The sequence below is a fragment of the Cryptomeria japonica genome, chromosome 5 (assembly GCF_030272615.1).
Source record: "Cryptomeria japonica chromosome 5, Sugi_1.0, whole genome shotgun sequence".
Taxonomy (NCBI): Eukaryota; Viridiplantae; Streptophyta; class Pinopsida; order Cupressales; family Cupressaceae; genus Cryptomeria; species Cryptomeria japonica.
The window spans coordinates 613,110,039-613,131,262 of record NC_081409.1 but is presented as its reverse complement, the minus strand read 5'-3'; positions in this window follow the sequence as shown (position 1 = coordinate 613,131,262).

Here is a 21,224-nt window from a genome sequence, read left to right as displayed (position 1 = left end):
GATTGAATTAAGAATTAGGGATTAGGGATGAAAGAATTAATTATGTATTATGATAAATTGATAATTTATTCTTTAATTATTGATAAATAGTTTGAACTATGACAGCATCAAATAGGGAACATTACAAAATCTTCGGCCCCTATGCACAACACAAGTTTGCAACTCAGTCCTAGAGCATTATGACTAGGAAATTAATGGACATATTGTATTTAAGTTTGATCATTTGACATATAACAAAGACAATCTATATGAACCATTTAATAAACAATAATTTTTATACTTTTTTTTACTATTAGATAAGATTCCATACATGAGGTTGATCACAAATAACTGATCTGTGCAGTACAAATAAGGTTTTTCTAACTATTTTTACTGGTATCTATGGTTAAATCGGCCCAAAGCAAGCAACTGCCATTTGCATATTCAAATGGCCTGATTAGAAGTTAACAATTAGAAACAACACCATTATTTGCATACTTCGGAGGAATAATTAGACACAACAATTAATCATCATCCCCATAAGAGACAGAGAGAAGACTGATAACATAAGTTTATAGTTGTATCAGGGACAGCAAAATGGTATTTCCATAATATTAACTAGAACATTCTCATTGCATAACCCCCATGGTTATTTTAGACATAGCAAATATATTATATGTTATCAGTTTGACAGGGACCATATGTAGTCTATAAAATTCATCTTAAAAACAATTGAAATTAGAAACAAAGGGAAATCATGAATCCCTATCTAATCAAATAATATTAACAAACTAACAATGAAATAACACAATAAAGAAAATAGGAATTAAAATAATTCAAATCAAACTCCCTATTCCAAGATTGCATATAGCTTCCATTGCTCTTCTCTTCTCTGTGGTACGATGGCTCTCAGATATTGCGCTGGTAACCTGCAAGTGACACACAAATTCGAAGTTCATGATCATTGAAAATGGAGATTGAATGCTCAATTTATAGATTTTTGGATGAGATTGATTGAAAGGTGGAACAGATTGATCAAGAGGTGGAACTCGAGTGAGCTCAAATGAAAATTGATAGTTGAGTTACTGATTTGGAGGTGAAACGGAATAGATTGAATAGATTAATTGAGTCAACTAATTGAGAAAAAGATAACTGAAAGACGGAAATAGAGATTGGAGAGATAAATGATTTAATTAATTAATTGATGAAAAAGAAAGCTTTATTTAGAGAAAGCTAACTAAAAGATGGAAATATGAATTGAAGAGATAATTGAATTAATTAATTAATTGATTGAATTAATTAATTTAGCATGTGCTTGCACTTTAACTTAGATTTTCAATTTAATCTTTGCATGAGATTTTAATTCAAATAATTGAATTTAATTTAATTCAATTTAGCATTTGAATATATTTAGAACTTGACTTTGATTTTTAATTTGGTTTTTGAAATCATGCACATGTATTTGAATTTGGAAGAAATTAGAAAAATATGAAATTAAATGAAAGTAGAATTTGGGGATTTGGAAATGGAAGAATTAATTAGTTAATTAAATAATTTAAAGAAACTATTTAATTATTTAGAAATAGAATTTAATTAAATAATAAATATTATTTAATTTAAAAGATTAAATCACAATTAATTAAATAATAAATATTTAATTAATATTTAGAAAAGGGTTAAATGATTCGATGATTAGAGATAGAAATTGAATAATTAGTAAGATTATGAGGAAATATGAAATAGAAGAATAAGATTAATTAACTTAATTAAAGAATTAAAGAATTATTTAATCAATTAGAGGAATAATTAGTACGTGATCAATGAGACATTTTTAGGTGTCTACACTATACATTATGAGTTTTGAGTATCACTTTCATCGTAACCCAATAATAGTTGTAGATCATATATCGCTTCAGATATCAACTGTACCAATTAGAGGGATAAATATATCGATATAGCATATTATAACCATCATTCTTAGTGTAAGTGGTAACTACTATTGTATATATCAATTCTCATGAAGGTTTTGAGTTAATTGCTTAAAAAAAGAAGTCATCTGTGATTAAATAATTCCTTATTCTTAAGAATTCATAAGAAGTGACATTACATTCACCAGCATTCCACACCAAGAAATTCAAGAAACCTTATCTATTGTAGATAATATCACAAGGAATTGATACCCACGACAATGTGTTCTATAACTTGCACAAAAGAAAGAAAAGTATATTGTATTGCATTAACAAAGGCTTGATAAATTCTTGCAGAGATCTAAAACAATCTGATGATGACTAGTATTACAAAACCTTCTCATATATATGAGAATCACAAGTCTTTTTAAATCAAGGGGTGCACCCCTTTTGAATTAAACAGCTATAGTTTGTTAAACTTAGACATAAACAAATTAAGTATGCCAATATGATTGATATAATCATCATCTTGGTAACATTGGAAGTCTGAGGTCCATTTCTTCATTGCGTTCTCCATGGTATATGATCTCTCTATCATTCGAATCACATATGGAGATAGATCTCCATCCTCATTGACTAGTCCTCTAGTTGTGCTCATGAAACATGTCAATTGAAGTTGCCAATCTCCCAACGACATGAGTTCTCCATCATGGAACATGGCTGGAAATTGGATCGATTATTCATTCTCCGGGAATTGGATGGCATTTTTCAACTTGTACCCGAATTCATTGTGTGCCTTCAGCAGGGTATCTACTTCATTCTAATCCTCTGGAGTCATAGAGTCGTGAGTGGTCATGATCTCTTGGATCCATTTGTGCAACCTCATATGCTCTGTGTATGCTTTGATGGTACCAGTGTGCATCTTCCAGAAGTCTTCGGAATACTTTAGCATAACCTTAAAACAAGCATCAACTATGTCATCAGAAAGCTTGACAGTGCAAGCCTATGTAGCTTTGAGCAATCTATTCCCCTTCTCGCTCTTATACCTCCAATATGAAGCATCATGGATTTTTTCAAGTATATCTTTATTAGTTTCAGAATTAGCAATTCCAACCTCTGTAATCCTTGGGGCCGATTCCAACTATAATGCCTTATCCTACCAATATTGTTTCTCTAGTTGTGCTTTCTCATAAAGGCCTTTGATAGTTTGGTTTTCCCTCACCAAGAACTCAACTTGTTCTTTTTTTATCTTCGTAACATCGAGGTTTAATTGGGCAGTGATCCTAGGGTCTATTTTTCCAACTTGATGGATCATAAGGTGGCCAAATGCTTCATCTATGTCTACCAGGAGGGGTCTCTTGTCTCTTGGATATAGAGCCCATAGCAACAAGGCCTTCTACTCTAGGTACCCTGAACCTATAAAGATCCTATCAACCTCCTTTCATAACAATTATTTTTCATTGTGTTGCTTTATCCTAAAGCTATCAAACATAATAGCAACTTTCATTTCCCACCCAGGGTAAATTATCACACCAGTGTCCTTGAGGAGCTGTCTTCCTCTTTTAGGGGTCATTTCTCTTTTCTCATCATTGATTTCCTCCTGCAGCATTCGTAGAGTGTCTTCCTCTATCATGTTTCCCATCTGTTGCCTAGTCATCCTACCTTTGTATTGATATAAGAAGGTTTCAAACTCAGGAGTGTTAACAAAATCCTGATCTGAAACAAATTCCTCATGCTCGAGGATTCTGACATCATCAATTTCCATCTCGTAGGGTTGTCCTATTGTTAGATCCATGTGGTGATCAAATCCAAACCTAGCGGGTGGCACATCTTCTTCTATGTTAAAAAATTCAACAGTGGATTCAGGGGATAAGTGAGCAATGGGAGTAGTCTCCCTAGGATCTTTAATCCTTTCTCTAAAGACATACAATGGCACTACATTATCTAGAATCTCCAATTCATGAGACATTAGTTTGTTCGCTTTGTCCATGAGGTCGTCAATTGCTTCCAGGATTTCTTCATTGATCTTGCCCCTCCTCAATTTCCATTCATATTCTTTAGCTAACTTATCATGTGTCAACCTCTTCTTGATTGCTTCCTCCCTTTCCACATTCCTGATGAAGTCATCAATCATTAATGGCACATGTTCTATGGATTTCAATCTCTATGACATTGTAGCCCCTCACATATATCCTTCTAGATCAAAGTTGGGCCTGGGGTCTTCTTTCACAAGGTGGACATATTCTAACTTATTTTACAGTAAACCATAACTTTTTGATCTCTTAACAAGAAAATCAGAATACGAAAAGCTAGGCACAATTAACTGCTTCCCATGATCTGTAAGATTTTTGGCACTGGCTATAGACAATTGCCTAATGATTTCCAAATAAGCAATTCTATCTGGGATAGTCACAGGCAATAAGTAAAGTTCTCCCTCGAACCCATACACCCTAATCTGTGTGTAATCCAAGAAACAGTACCAATCCCCCCAGTTATGGGTAATGTGGCTTTCTTCATCAAAATCTTTAGGTCGAAGGAATTTCTTAACCTGAGGGGAAAGTGAAAAATCACATGGATGTCCAAGCAATTTGTATAACGATTTCACAAAATGTACGTCAAAGTGCATGTACTGGTTGTTAACGTATCTTTGGTCCTAGGTTGATAACCATAATTGCACTAGCTTTTGGATTCTTGCTCTATCATACTCCCTAATGGATAGACCTTGAGTCCACAGCCCTATATCTTGACCAACGTATAGCAACATATGCACAAGGTGAGAGTATTATTTGAAACTCACATTAACCCTATCTCCCTTTAATTTTTCTAACCCATGGTTGATGGCACGAGCTAAGTAAGAAGCATAATCAAAGGTCCTTGGGTTATTTGATTGGATGTCGGCACAAATCACCATAGCAACAATGTCCATTAATTGGGAGCCTTCCATGCCCAACACTTGTGCAGTACAATAATAGGTGAACTTAAATTAGGGAGAAAACAAGTTAACATAAATGGGGCTTTGTCAGTATCTGCAAACAAAGTCACAGCTCCTCCGATCTTCAGTCTATGTGGTGGGAGTCTCCATCGTTTATATGTCCTCTCCATGTTTAAATACTCATCCACCAACTTTTTAGCGTCAACTTCATCCTCATGCCTCCATTCCAGACCAAAAAATTGCTCAATATACTCTTTACTAATCAGCAACAGGCAATTCCCTTTATAGTCACATATGGTTTACATTTGTGGGTCATATCTGTCTACCAATGTTGTTATCAGCTCTACATTCACAAAGACATTGGGAATGACAAGTCTCCCTAGATTCAGCTTCCAAATATTGCACACTGGTTCTACTGCAAACCTTCTAGCATAGCTAAAAATGAAAAATTCATGCCCTCAAACCTCTATCCAAATGTCCCCTATGTTTTCAAATCTATCTTCCAATCCCTCATCATCATTCTTAATATTTCTAGACTGATGACTTTAGAGAGGGAATTGGTCTATTAGGTCCTGGTCTAAGGGTCGACCTTTCTTTTTCCATTGTTTTGGATTTTCTTCTTTGGTTTCAAGAGGGTGAGGCTCTTTGTTCTTCTTTGTTTTAGCTTTCCTAGACGACAAAGATTCCATCTTTATGTTCTATTCAAAAGAAGACAAGAAATTTTGAGAAGCACTTATAGTTTTTACTTCTTTCCGTGAAGAATTTTGTGACCCCTACTGCACCAATTCCTTCTTTCCTTGATGAATTTATCCACCTAAACAATTCTAGTATCTAAGTAGTTTGATTACTTCTGATACTGCAACAGACATTAAGAAATGTGTTTTGAATTTATGATGATGTGATTCGTTTGGATTCGTGTAATATTTCCCAGCAGATTGATTGTGCTTTTTTGCTGATTTCTACCTTTCGATGCATGAACGTACCACATTTCCCGAAGGCAAATCTTATTTTGATGAAACATACCCCTTTGATGACTTTCTTTTCATGTTCTTTGATGCCCTAGTTTCATCTATGCCCATGTTCAGTATAGACCCAACAGTATTTATTTTGTTTTGATGAAACTCTCTCTTCACTCAAGTGTTTTCACCTTTTATCGATATGCATTTTCTATCGACAACCATATTTCAATGAGTTATCCATTGAATTCATCGATATTGGATTTTCGATGAAAGGTCTTGTTTTTCCATGCACTCTAATGCTTTACTCGATAGCTTGTTTTCATCGAAACCCCTTTTACTTCAATGAGATCTCATTCCATTTCATCGATATGTGACTCCGGCTAGAGGGCCCCACTTCATATCCACTTCGATGAGTCTCGTGCTTTGGCAGATGCTTTTGGGATTTCACTGACATATCCTTTTCATTGATGAGACCATCTCTATGAGACCATGCCCATTTTCATTGAACTGGATACTTCGATGGAACTCGGTCTTTCGATAGATACTTTGAGGGTCAAGTTGATGTGCTTGTCTCACTTTCTTTTTGTTTCGATGGAACATGCTGCTTCGATAAGTTGTTTATCCCATTCATCAAAATCCTTGTTTTATCAACAAGTTCCTTTCACTGAAATTTGGAATGATTCCATCGCAATACATATTTTGATGAAACTTTGCCTTCGCCAAGAGTTCATCTGATTCTTCCGACATCATCCTTTAATCGAAAAAGTTTGCTTCTACAAGATCATTGTTATTTTCATCGATGTTGGGTTTTCGATGAAACTTTAGTGTCACTAGGTGCCTTTTTTATTTCCTCGACATCGCTCTTTCACCGAAAGGCTTTTCTGGTTACACTTTAATGCCTCTCAAGTTACCCTAATGAGGGCTTTGACAACCTTCCACTAAAATGTGAATATCTCAGCCAATACTTAATGAAATCAGGTGATTCAAAAGCCAAAATGAAGTGGATTCACGCCTCCATCCAACCCAATTGGTTTCAGAACCTAGCACTAAGTCTATGACACAAAATAATGTTTGTAATCAGGCTATTATGCAAAATAATATAAGAAAATGTGTGCAGAAAACTACTTTTACTGACATTGCAGTATTTCTTATAACTGTATGACTATTACAATGAATTCATAACTTTGGTTTGCTAGATGTCTTTTTTTTCAGCTATAGAATCATTACAATTTCTTTGAAATTTTCTTTTTGTAGTTATTTTAACACACGTACTATTAAAGTAATGGTTGTTTTATTATGCAAATGAGGGTAATCATTACATATGTATTAATATAACATGTTATTTTTTCTTTTTGTAGAAACGCACTGATAAATTCAATGAAGGTGATAAAGTTAGGCTGTTGGATCCATTTGATAGTGTTGTTGTTGGCATTGGAAGGATTCACTCCCTATCTATTATACATGGAGTAAACTTAAAAGGAACAGGCGATGCAAATGTGAACATTTTAACGGTCACAAGTAACAAACCTCTTCCTTATGAAGACAAAATAGATGGAGTCGTCCGTCTAAAAGAGAAAGAGGGAACCTTCGCGAGGTGACCTTTAAAATATTTGCAGAAAATGATATAGTTGAATATGTTTATCATGTTTCTTATTGTTTTATGTAGTACTTTGAATATTTTGAAAGAGTTGGAAACTCTTTGAATATTTTGAATGAGTTGGAAACTCTTAGACAACTTTGACATTTTTTATTATATTTACATATAAATCCTTAGACAGATTTAACATCTTATAACTTGATTTATATATACCTATTTGCATTATATTTTTTTATTGTAGATTACCTTGTTTGTCATGATGTCAATCAATCTTTTAATTCTAACATGTAGCTTGTTCGTATATGTAATATGTTTACTTGCTTTTATGATCTAGTTCGAGTTTAGTGTTATATTATTTTTGCATTATAAAATGATTAAATATACTACCAATAAATAAAAATGATTGAATATACTACCAATGGATGTAAATATATGACTAAAATAAAGACTAAATATATGACTAAAATAATGACTATGATGACTAAATAAATGACCATTTAACAATAATCAATGATTAAATTAATGACTCAATATATAACTAAATTAATGACTAAATAAATCACTAATATGACTAAATAAATGACCAGAGAACAACAATCAATGACTAAATTAATGATTAAATATATGACTAAATTAGTGACTATCATGACTAAATAAATGTTCAGATAACAACAATCAATGACTAAATTAATGATTAAATATATGACTGAATATATGACTAAATTAGTGACTAAATATATGACTAAATCGATGACCAAATCGATGACCAAATCAATGACCAAATCAATGACCAAATCGATGACCAAATTGATCAATCAAAACAACTAGTAGTCACATGACCAAATTGATTTATGACTGGCAATAAACTACCAGTGGTCATGTGATCAAATTTAGTCATTTATCTATAATTTTTGGTAGTTTTTTTAGTCATATATTGTTGTTTTTGTACTAGTGTCTACCTTAAGAGTAAGTTCAGCTTTGTATTCATATTCCCCCATCCCTAGGGAAATAATTCTTTCATTAAGCCTTTCCAATTATTCCTCAACCTGAGCCTTCTCCAAAAATATATTTTTGAAATTGCAAGCATTCCACTCTTTCAATTTCTATTTCATGAAACTCAATCTGCATTGGAACCGAAAACTTGAAGTACCATTGAACTTATTGCTCTCCTTCCACCAACACTCCAAACTAGTCAACAAAGAAGCATCCTGCCACCACATAGACTAAAACTTGAAATATCCTTTTGATCTCCGCTCAAAGAACTCTATCTTAAGCATAATTGGCAAGTGATCTAAAGCCAAATATGGTAGGATCAAAGAGAAAAATGAGACTTCACTCTCCACCCATTCTTTGGAGATGAGGAACCGATCAAATCTCTCAGAAATATTGGTGAACCCTACCCTCTTATTGGTCCAAGTAAATCTCCCATTACTAGGCTCAATATCACACAACTTCGAGACATGAACAAACTAACCAAAATCTGACATAGCTTTGTTACTTCTAAACAAACCACCAACCTTCTCCTTTAAGTTTAAGATAGCGTTGAAGTCCCCTCCAACTATAATCTCCTAATAATTTGAACCCCTCAATACATTCACCAAAGTCTCCCAAAATTTAGCCTTCTTCTCTGATTTGGTGGGCCCATAAACATTGATTAACAAGAAAGAAATATTGGACGAGATGTTCCTGCCTTCTCCTTCTATCCAAAAATAGCCCTGCTCTTTGGCAATGAATTGAATTGAGTTTGGGTTCCATAGTATTCTGAGCCCTCCAAATTGCCCACTAGCCTCCTGAAAGACCCCCTCCACACTCTACAATACTTAACAAAACCTATCTCATTCTCCTGGCTAAGCTGTGTTTCTTGTAAAAGAATAATCTCCGGAAACTCCTTACACAAACACCATTTAACCAGTCTCCTCTTGTCAAGGGTCGAGAGGCCCCTGACATTCCAAGACAAGACCCTCATCTTCCTCCAAGGAAGTTCTTGACTCCCTTGGATATCTTAAGAAAATATGAAATACTCAACAACCCTTTCTCCAATGCCTCATCCTCTCTTTTCTGCTTGTTGGTCTTCCTACCCCTCCTTTTCTTTAAAATGACAATCTAAATAGCCGTAGACTGGCTTAGGCATCTTATGTAGATAATGTCTAACATGTTCTCCCTTGTCCCTACTTCTTCTGAAAGTCATGTACCTTCTGAATTATAATATTTTGAATCAAACCCTTTCTTTTCCCCAACCAAATCACATGTCCTAGTAGCCCCTTCCTTTGGAAATGAGGGAAGAGCCTATGTTTCTCTCATATTCAACCCATCTGTAACCACTTTATCCTCGTTTCTCATGCTACTTTCATTTCCCTTCTGATCGGGAATATCTACTCTCCCTCCACACAAATCCATCTTAGGAGAATTGCACTTGGGAGAACTTTGATTATCCCCTTCCCTACCATTTATAACTTCAACAATGAATTAATTGTTTGTCCTGTTTCAGGCATGTTCTGCCCGGATTTTCTTTTTGGCATCCATCTTGTATTGTTCTGAACCTTAGACTTAAAATCATTTTGCTAATGGTCCCTATGTTGCCTTATGAAACTAAAAGGATTTTTCTCCTCTACCTCCAAATCTTGCATCCAATATCGATCATTGACGAGAAAACCTACCCTCCTCAGCACTTTCCTTACAACCACTATTTTTCATTCTTGCATACACATACAAGTCTTCATCTGATATGTCTTCATCTACTTCCATTAATGTGCCTAGAGATCTCCCTATTTTATCTAAACATTCTTCATTCCAATATTCAATAGGCAAGTCAAATAATTTAACCCAAATCGATGGCTCACATGGTGAGCAAATCAGAGGGTTAAAATTCGATGACCATCGTTGGATATACAGAGGACAGCCTCCCACCATCCACAAACCTCCTTGAAGCACTTTAGCTCTATTATCTTCCAATTTGAAAACCATCGTAAAGAAGTTCTTAGGCATGAATTTAACAATACAATCCATTTTCCAATTGCCCTCGATCCACAATTTTATGGCTGCCCTAGTTCTTCTCTTACCAATAATCCTTCAAATAATGGCTTGATTTTGCATAAGTTCTATATCAATCTCTACTTCCTGCAGGCATTGATAATTTATCTACATCTTCCTCACAACCCTCATCTTCATCCTTGTACGAAAAACACAGATCCCCGCCCTCGCTTTGCAACTTCCCCATTTCCTAGGGTTAGGGTTTGTTGATAAGATGACCAAAGATATATGTGTGTGTGTGTGTGTGTGTGTGTGTGTGTGTGTGTGTGTGTGTGTGTGTGTTTGTGTGTGTGTGTGTGTGTGTGTGTACATATATATACATATACATATACATATACATATATATATATGTATGTATATATACCTGGTGAATTGTGAATGCATCAAATAACTCTATAGAGTATATATATATGTATATATTATACATATATACATATATACATATATATGTATATATTTATATATGTATATATTTATATATGTATATGTATATGTATATGTATATGTATATGTATATGTATATGTATATGTATATGTATATGTAGATATATACATATATCTATAGATATATATACATGTACACACACACACACACACACACACACACACACACACACACACACACACACACACACACACACACACACATATATGTACATATATATACATATGTACATATATATATATATATATATATATATATATATATATATATGTATGTATGTATGTATGTATGTATGTATGTATGTATGTATGTATGTACATGTGTATATATATGTGTGTGTGTGTGTGTTTATGTATACATATACATACATACATATGTGTGTGTGTGTGTATATGTATATATATGTATGTATATATATACATATATACATATATAAAAGTATATACACATATACATATATATGTATATGTATATGTATATGTATATATATGTATATATACATATAAGTATATATATACATATATATGCATATATACATATATATGTATATATATGTATATATACATATATATGCATATAAGTATATATGCATATATACATATATATGTATATATGCATATATATGTATATATGCATATATATGTATATATGCATATATATGTATATATATGTATATATATATGCATATATACATATATATATATGTATATATATATGCATATATACATATATATATATGTATATATATACTTATATGTATATATACATATATATTTATGTTTATGTAGATGTATATGTATATGTATACATATACATATACAAAAATATATACATATATATATATATATACATACATATACATATATATACATACATACATACACACACACGCATACATATATACATACATACATACATACATACATACATACATACATACATACATATATACATGTCTACATATATACATGTATACATATATAGATATATGCATACATATGTATGTGTATATGTGTATACGTATATAAAGGTTGAATATTGGGGATCAAAGGATTCACATACCAAATGGTGACTCTTTAAGAGGAGCCAAGGTTCTAGAGATTTAGAGAATGGGTTGGTAGGATGCCAGGATGTGAGAGGATGCAAAGGTCTAAGTACCTAGGAAGGAATAATGGTGGGACAATGGTGAATAGGATAACTTGGGATCCTCACTAATAGCTTTTATAATTAGGGTAATGGTAGGGAGAACCCTAAATGTATAGAAGAGGGAAGCATGATGTGGATTGGGGATCAAGGCTTTAGAGATATCCAATAAAAAGAGTAAGGATTAGCCTTTGAATATATCCAATATAGGAAGAAGTGGGGATCAAGCTTCAAAGATACCTAATGTGCTAGAAGGAGTGAAGATTTAGGTTTAAATAGGCTTGATGTAAGGAGGGGAAAATAGGAATCAGAGGTACATGATGTAATATAAAGATAAATGATTGGAGGAAATTGGATACCAATACCAATAGGGATTGAGGTTTATAGATATGGTATGCCTAATTCTACTGTAGCGAGAAAAAGAAAAACCCAAAATTTTACATACCTAAGATTAAAAAGGAGCAAGGATTCTGGATTTTAGGGTTTTGAGGTGCTAGATTCCCTTGAGGTATGTTGGTAGGAAAATATATATTTAAGCTCATACTATGGTAGAGTTCAAGAGTTGAAGATATCCAATACCATGGGGATAAGAGCTTTCAATACCTTTAGACTAGGTGTCAGGAAGGAAATTAAACTTTATAATCTAGTAGAATATAATGAAATGGGGTTGTAGGGTTACAAGGCATGAAGGAAATGCATTCCTAAGGAGGAAAATTTGAAGGTTTAAAACAAATGAAACTAGTGAACTGGTACATGAAGGATATGAATGAAAAGGGATCCTAACATGGGAAAAACTAGATTTTTATGGCTAAGACAAAATGGGGTGTTTGAGAAATGGGGAATTAAGGGAAAGGATTATAAGGTAAAATGAATCTTAGAAACTCGCAAAAGGAAAATGATCAAGAATATAAAAAATCATAGTTTAAAGTGACCTAAAAACTCTCACACTTAGAAGTTGGTACATTACCATTTATTCCATGACCACCTCTTTAGCTACATTTTATCCTCAATCATAACTAATAGATTCATAATTCATATTTGCAATGAAAAATAAACCCTTTATAGGTAGAAATAAACTCTCCATGATCGTACTCTATGTTAATAATAAGTTTTAACCTCTTACTAGATATTTTGCTAAAAATAATTATTCATTTTTTTAATATCTACATGCTTATTATGGGATCCCACATAACCATCATAAGAGCTCCTCGATACCTTATCCTATGGGATATTTCTAAAATCAGAAGGATGTTTTGTAATTCAACTAAAATATTTTAGAATCACTTATAGCTTCCCCATAATTTGAAGTCAATGTTTTCCTTATCGAGAATATAATTGAGATTAAGATAGGGACTTCTCCAAATCCAAGATAAAACAAGTTGGGTTGCATTTTAACGTGTGCATAAGTCAAGATCCAGGTAAAGAAATTACGACTAACTTTTTTGAGCATATAATAATTTATGATTAAACATTGCATACACTTCATGGCATTCATCTAGGAAATTTTTGTCCTACTATATTAGTTAGTGTTAGTAAACATCATATCATAAAAATAAAATAAATATTAAAAGTTTAGAATATTAAAACATACTATTTCTATCATTTCATCCCTATATATTGATGTACTATTAGATACTTGTATCCATCACTAAGGATCTATGAGAGAAAGACACTCTCCCTCCTTCTTTAGTTGATATCCTTCTTGAATTACTTGATCAACTTGTAAAAATTATTGAAGATATTGTCACACTTTTGATATAGAGACTTGATCATCCATTCTAACCTATAGAAAAGATATCTCCAATAACATCTCCCTTCATCAAATTCTTGTTGCCTCATGAATAAGTGTAGCTTTGATACCTAGAACCTCAATCAATCGATCAATCTCTTATCTTGATCTTAGTAAGTGTGACTCATTGATAAGAATTCTTCTTATTTAATTTCTTTGATCACGTGACATGATGTAGTCATTAAACAAACTTAGAGAGCCTGAACTCTTTTACAAATTAAAATATGACTTAACTTGTTTTCCATTTTAATCAAATTGACTTGACATGTTTCATTCTTGAGGTCTTTTATAGAGGTCTCTTAGTGTATAGTTCTAAAGCCCTAGGTTTAGATCCTTCTTATGGATCTCCATTAAGAACTTTATGAGTTGCTTTAGCATAAATCCAAGAAGTTGTGCCTTGTGGATATTATTTTAAAATATTTATTGTATATGGATAAGATTAGTTTTACTACATTGATATTATTAACAATGATAATCTTTAGATATGTAGATGTTTTAGAATGATGTGATATAGAACTATATTTTTTAAGGTGCTCCAATTGAAGTATTCTTGGGATGTTCCTTCCTCGAATATGAATGATATTCAATGTATTATGTGTGAAAATGCATGCAATTCTTGAGTATGACATTAATCTAGAACTTGTGAGATTGGTCAATGATATAAAAACACTAATGTCTAGGTAGAGAATGAAAACTTGTATATGAGTAACACTAATGTACATGTGATAAATGTTAGACATGTGGAAAAATGTGTGAGAATACATGGATAAGGATGAGTAATGGTATGGAGGAATGAGCTCATCTTTGGATGTAAACAATATTAATATCCATGTAGAGAATAATTATTTGGGTTTAAGTGGCAATAATAGGGCGTAATAAATGTTAGACATGTGAAAATATGCATGAATATGAATAGAACAAAGCCAAAGTTGTAAGAATACATTAACAATAGAGTAGTAGTAGTAGTGGTATGAAGGGTAGATTATTAGAGGAATTGGGATACCAATACCAATAGGGATTGAGGTTTATATATATAGTATGCCTAATTCTAGTGTAACAAGAGAAAGAAAAACCCAAAATTATACATACCTAAGAGTAAGAAAGGAACAAGGATTCTAGACTTTAGGGATTTTAGGTGCTAGATGCCCTTTATGTATGCTGATAGGGAAATATATATGAGCTTATACTATGATAGAATTCAAGAGTTGAAGATATACAATACCATGGGGATAAGAGATCAATTCCTTTAGAATAAGTGCAAGGAAGGGAAATAAACTTTATAGTCTAGTAGAATATAATGAAATGGGGTTGCAGAGGTATAAGGAATGAAGGAAATGCATTCCTATGGAGGAAAATTTTAAGGTTTGAAACACGTGAAACTAGGGAATTGGGACATGAAGGGTATGAAGGAAAAGCGATGCTAACATGTGAGAAAATCTAGATGCTAACAAAGTGGGGGATTTGAGGAATGGGCAATTAAGGAAAAGGATTCTAAGATAAAATGAATCTTAGAAACTCAAAAAAGGACAAGGATCAAGAATGTGAGAAAGCATAGTTTAGAGTGACCCAGAAACTCTCACACTTAGAATTTGGGAAATTGTCATTTATTCCATGATTCCTCTTTAGCTCTACATTATATCCTCAATCATAATTACTAAATTCATAATTGATATTTACGATGAAAACTAAACCCTTTATAAGGGGCAATGAGGTCCCCATGATCAAACCCTATGTTAATAATAAATTTTAACCTCCTACTAGAGATTTTGCTAAAAATGTTTATTCTATCTTTTAATATCTAGATGCTTATTATGGGATCCTACATAACCATCATAAGAGATCCTTAATAGCTTATCCTATGGGTTATTTCTAAGATTAGAAGGATGTTTTCTAATTCAACTAAAATATTTTAGAATTAATTATAGCTTCCCCATAATTTTAAGTCAACGCTTCCCTTATGGAGGATATAATTGAGATAAACATAGGGGCTTCTCAAAATCCAAGAAAAATCAAGTTGGGTTGTATTTTAAATTGCACATAAGTAAATATCTAGGTAAAGAACTTATGACTAAAGTTTTGTTGAGCATATAAGAATTTATGATTAAATATTGCATACACTTCATGACATTCATTTAGGAAATTTTTGTCTTACTATATTAATTTGTGTTAATAAACATCCTATTATCACAAAAATTAAATAAATATTAAAAATTTAGAAAATTAAAGCATACTATTTTTATTATTTCATCCTCATATATTGATGTATTATTGGATACTTGTATCCATCACTAAGGAGCTATGATAGGAATACACTCTCCCTCTTTTTTTCAGTTGATATCCTTCTTGAATTACTTGATGAACTTGTAAAAATTATTAAAGATATTATGACACTTTTGATATAGAGACTTAATTCTCCATTCTAACCTATAGACAAGTTCTTTCCAATAACATCTCCCTACATCACATTCTTGTTACCTCATGAATAAGTATAGCTTTGAGACTTAGAGCCTCAATGAATCCATTGATCTCTTATATTGATCTTAGTTTCTTAGTGTGACATTGATAAGAATTCTTCTAATTTACTTTCTTTGATCACATGACATTATGTAGTCATTAAACATCCTAAGAGAGCCTGAACTCTTTTAGAAAATCAAATATGACTTAATTTAATTTTCAAGCTAATTCAATTTGGCTTTAGATGTTTAATGCCTAAGGTCTTTTATCGAGGCCTCTTAGTGCATAGCTTTGGTGCCCTAGGTTTAGGTCCTTCTTATGGATCTCCATTTAGAACTTTGTGAGTTGCTCTAGCATAACTCCAAGAAGTTGTGCATTGTGGATATATCTTTAAAATATTTCTTGCACATGGATAAGATTAGGTTTACTATCATTGAGATTGTTAACAACGATAATCTTTAGATATGTAGATGTAGAATGATATGATATAGAACTATATATTTTAAGGTGCTCCAATTGAAGTGTTCCTAGGATGTTCCTTCCTTGAATATGAATGATATTCAATGTTTTGATGTGTCTAAATGCATGAAATTGAACTCCTTGTGTAGCAATAAACCACACCAAATATGTATTAAGTCAACTCAAGGTAGTAAATAAATGGATTGAAGTTAGACAAATTTAAGTTTGAACTTTTAAATTATAAGGGTTAGATCTACGAGTATGAGATTAATCTAAAGAACTTGTGAGATTGGTCAATGATATAAAAACGCTAATGTCTAGGTAGAGAATGAATTCTTGGATATGAGTAACAATAATGGGCATGATAAATGTTAGACATGTGGAAATGTGTGTGAGAATACATGGATAAGGATGAGTAACAGTATGGAGGAATGAGTTCATCTTTGGATGTAAACAACATTAATATCTAAGTAGAGAATAATTTTTTGGATATGTAGCAATAATAAGGCATAATAAATGTTAGACATGTGAAAATGTGCATGAATATGAATAGAGACAAATGTGTAAGAATACATTAAAAATAGAGTACAGTATGAAGGAATGAACCTAAATCTACACAAAAATACTTTATTTACCAACATATAATTATATAAAATCATTCCATCATAACTTAAACAAAGCTATCAACCAATACTAAATTGCTAACAAGATATGCATACTAGGACTAGTCATAATAAACAACAAAGACTAATAGAAGTCATTGTGACTTGATTATACTTTTCTAGCCTATTATTGATGTTGTAATGCCCCACCAGAAACCCTAAAGGAAAACAATACAACTAGGCAACTAAAAGGGTGTAATAATTTTATTTTTTTAAATTAAATGCATAATCATATCAATAGCACGTTTAACGACACAATGGAAGTCTAACGTATGATTTCCTAAGGGTTACCAATGAAGATTAATTTGTAGATTATATTAACACCCCGGTTAATCCAATTGTACAACTAATTAGGAAAATTAAATGCTTAAGATAAAATCTGCACATACATCTAAATTCCATAATGAAAGAATCAAAGTACTCCAATGCATTCATTTCCCATAGATCATATATACAAAAGATTAAAGCAATTAAATTAACATACATTCCAATGATTCCCTTTTACAATATCCATAAATACATGGTCTCCAATAATACCATGGATTACAAAGTTACAATATCAAGGTTACATAAATGTTTGATACAATGACCACAAGGTCTCAACTGAACAATGATCACAAACATGAGTTGGTACATGAACCATGAACCCAGAAACACCAGCGAAGCCCTTCCTCGCCTAAAGATACATTCTAGAACATTCGATGGGAAGTGGCACTACCACCCGACCATGTGATCCCGAAATGGAACCACCCCACCATGCTAGGAGATAGTAGAAAACCCTCAAGCAAGCAAAGTAAGACAAGTACAAAAGAACTACAAGACTTTGCAAACATCCATGTGACTCAACTCACAAACACTAGTGACTCTAAGGAGAGACTGTCATCGCATAGCTTAAGATGGATACCATGGTACAACCTCCATAGGTCCCGACCCCCATTCTGGGTTATCCTGGTAATCTCTCTCGAACCTGCGGTTCCAACTAAGTCTCATGTGGACCCTACCAATCCTTTCGTGAAGATAAGGTAGTAAGTTTGCCATTCCAGGCCTACTCGTAACATTATGAGCCCTGTAATAGCACTCACCTATGCATGAGGTACATTATCTTAATTAATATTTATCTCACCCATCCCAAATCAATTATTAGGTTATCACTTTTTAACTGACTTTAGACGGGTTATCTTGTCATCCACTTGGGGCATGGCCCCCGCTCGAAAGCCACTCTCTCTCATAGGAAACTACAGGAAAGGTCTCTCTACGAGAACTCTATGGCGAAACATACAACCATACCTAATCCTGACAAACTACAGGTGAAGGATACACAATCACTAACCCAAGATTGACCATTTGGACAAAACACACAATGGCTCACGTCAATAAGGTTATACAACAACACTTGACCAAGGATATATAATAACATAGGATACAATGACAACTCAACCAGAATTGCAACGGAATTTAAACTTGACTGCAAATACCATTTACACAAGATCCTAATAAAATTACAATGTAATGCATAAGAAGGTGTTATACATGCATGAATTTTCTTTCATATATAAACAAAAAGGTATGCAAACATGTTCTTAATGGGAATAAAAACTAATCATTTAGACAAATTGCACTACTATAGCAATTAATTAACATCTATATCTCTATGATTTCCTTTCATCTATTTTAAATGATTTATAATGCATTTCCAATAAATAACGACATATGCAACACATATAAATAATCGTACTCTATTTCTAAAACTTCTAATTTCATACTTTCTTATTCCAAATAATAACCATAATCAAAAGAAATCTGACCTCTTGTAAGCTTGGACTGGTTTGTAAGACTTCTGACGCTCTTCTGCCAAATAGAACTACGCCTTGCTTGCAAATCTATCTCGAACCTATCCTACCACTCTATTATCAAAAAAACAATTCTCTTCTCTTTTTCTTCGATACTATAAGAGTATCTTCTCTATTCCCTCTCCTATTCTCTTCTTTCCTTTGGGAGTCTATCATTTCTCCTTACTTTCTGAAATTCTCCCATCTTCCTATCTTCCATCTCTATTTATCCTAGTTTTTCCTACTGTCTCTCCCCATTCAGAGGCTCGATGATTGTCATTGATTTGGATTCTATTACTTGAGTCTTTGTTTAACTCTTCTCTCATCTCCACGTCTATCAGAAATGGCAACACTTGAAACATATTTTGTTGTTATCATGCATAAACTATCTATGCATTAGTTTCCTATCGCTGACTATCCTAGAATCACAGCACCACGTGCCTGTTAACGTATTACTTACTGTTGTTTTAGCCACCGATCGAGATCTAATTCTAATGTGGATATGCTAGTCGATTCCATTTATACATGGAATGAAGAGTTAACTGCAATGAACTTATTCTCTTTAGTCACCGTGGATACTATGGCAGATTAATCCCTCCATGGGGAGGTTGGCAAAGTGAAAGATAATCACAAACACTTAAGTGTTTGTCTTTCGCGAGTTCCTTGTTTAAACTGCCAGGTCTAAGCCATTGCTTCCACATTGATGCTAACTAATGGTCTATGCCTACGTGCTAGTCTATTGCCAAGTCAACTTCTTCTATACTATGCATGCCTTCGACGTTACTAGCTAATAGTCGGTGTCTATTGAAACGTGGTTTCCTTTTATTAAAAGGGAGGAGGAGTGGTAGTCGATGATGTTTACACCTTCCTTAATTCAAATAACTTACCTTTAAACTTCCCTACTACCGTATTCGATCTGCAACGTGGAGTATGTATTATCAAAAGGGAGGAGGGGTGGTCGGTGGTAATACCGACCCCTCCCTTTAATTAAGGGGGGTGGTCGATATTACTATCGGCCACCCTAGTTATTGTTTTAATAACTTTCTTTAACCCGCCACCTTATCATTATTTCAAATTTTTAGTTTTTAATTTATTTATATTTATATATATAATTGATGACTTTTCATTAATATATATATATATATATTAAACATTAAACTTGTCAACAAATTCTTTAATAACCATTATATATATATATATTGGCTTTTCATTAAAACAATATTCATAATTTATATAATGCGAATATTCATAAATACATTTAATGAATAATCATGTTTGTAGCATAAGACAATAATCGTATTAATTAAATTTACAACTTCACCTCTATATATATATATATATATATATATATATATATATATATATACACGAATATGTGTGATCGATAAAATCAAGTTGTCTACCATTTAACTTACATCTATATAACAAACGATTAATCATTCTATATGCTAGGTTGTAGAATTCAAATATTTCAACTTATCATAAATCACATTAAAATAATCAATATAATTAGTTTTAAACTATATTCACCTTTGAATATATATATATATAAGTTTATAATCGATTCCTAATATTTAAAATACGTACAACTATAGTATAATTCTGAAAACCAAACATACCAATAATGAAATAACTTCATAAATTTAATTAATCAATTAAAACCACTAAACACACAAACTGAGCAAACCTCAAGAAAATACTCATAAAAGATCAAACAACAAAATACGAAGGCCGAACAAACTGACGGGACGACCAACTGGCGACACTCACACGAGTGTAACTGAATAAAATAGGGTCAACTACTATCTTCTCCACTTCCATCAGAAAATATAAGGCACGCTCAGACCTATGAAGCCAGGTGGAGACGATACCCGGTACTTGTACATGCAATATCCTGCATCACCGAACCACACATGCATATATACAATATAGAAAACACAGCATACACACCGATGAAGGAGAATCACGACGTTCCCTGTCTCACCGAAATGAGTGAAGGAAAATCGTCCCCTTGCATCCAATACACTCGCAGACACACA